The sequence below is a fragment of the Haliotis rufescens genome, unplaced genomic scaffold, assembly GCF_023055435.1.
Source record: "Haliotis rufescens isolate VD_foot unplaced genomic scaffold, xgHalRufe1.0.p SCAF_16, whole genome shotgun sequence".
Lineage (NCBI taxonomy): Eukaryota > Metazoa > Mollusca > Gastropoda > Lepetellida > Haliotidae > Haliotis > Haliotis rufescens.
The window spans coordinates 8,114,452-8,115,587 of NW_025963846.1; positions in this window are offsets into that span (position 1 = coordinate 8,114,452).

The window sequence follows — 1,136 nt, forward strand, 5'->3', positions numbered from 1 at the left end:
GACGTGGAGAGGTCCCATCAGCTATGTAGACACGACGGGTGGGAGGTGTGATTGCATGAGAAAACATACACTTACCTTTAGGTTGGGAAGTACATCAAATCGGTGAATGCCAAACATACAAATCTCAGCTTCTGTTACCTCAAAAGTTCCACATCCAGTGGACGTGCAAATATATTTTCTGCAAATATTACACAAAGTTCCCCAGTCATTAATATATTTGTCAGGGACACACACTTATTTTGTAGGATGTCAATACTGAAATGCAATTTTATCAATTACGCTACATTAGATAGTGTTCAAATGATATGTAGAGAATATGCTGAATCGTACATAAAATATGTCCTTTAAGGAATGTTATTGTTGGAGTGTCCGACAAGAACCATATATATATATCGATTTTTTCCAAAGAGGTATTGATACACGCTTTTTAGCGAATTACATGATGCATGAATTTCAGAGTTATAGAGTGTAGTATCATGTTTATATGTATTTAATCTGGGGAGAATACCGGTTATTGTTATTTACATCTCAGATGCGATAGCCTGCGTTGTCTTGAAACGGGAATTAACCCATTATCATCAATAGTCGTTGTCTAGACATGTTTGTGAAGCAATAGCAGCTGTTGAACGTGTATATAATCATTTGGTATATGCTTGTCACTTGCTGGCAATTCTTCCTCATCCTTCCTCGCCCTATACTTGTGAGGTATCACCGGTAAGATTAAGCTCACCGGCACACTATGCTGGTCATACGAGGCTGCCAGAATGGCCAGGCTCAGTGACTTGGTTGATTTCATGTCATCGTACCCCGACGGCGTGGGAAGGTGCTCGTAATATCAATCACTGGTTTGTATGGTCCTGACCGCCGCCATATAACTGTAATATTGATGTTTGTGGCATCAAACAAACACATTTCATCCTGTAGGCCTGGTTACTTTCACTGCCATCATTGTTTTCAGTTGTCGTTCTGATTCCGTCACCTACTGCTAAATACATAACGTCAAGGCCAGAGAACTCTTGATAACTGCCGATACAGAATCCACTGGTCGTAAGAGGCAAAATAGGGGTACAGAATCTATGAATGGATCACTGAAATTCAGTGAGGACACCAGGTGTTCGCCAAACACCCGTACACGT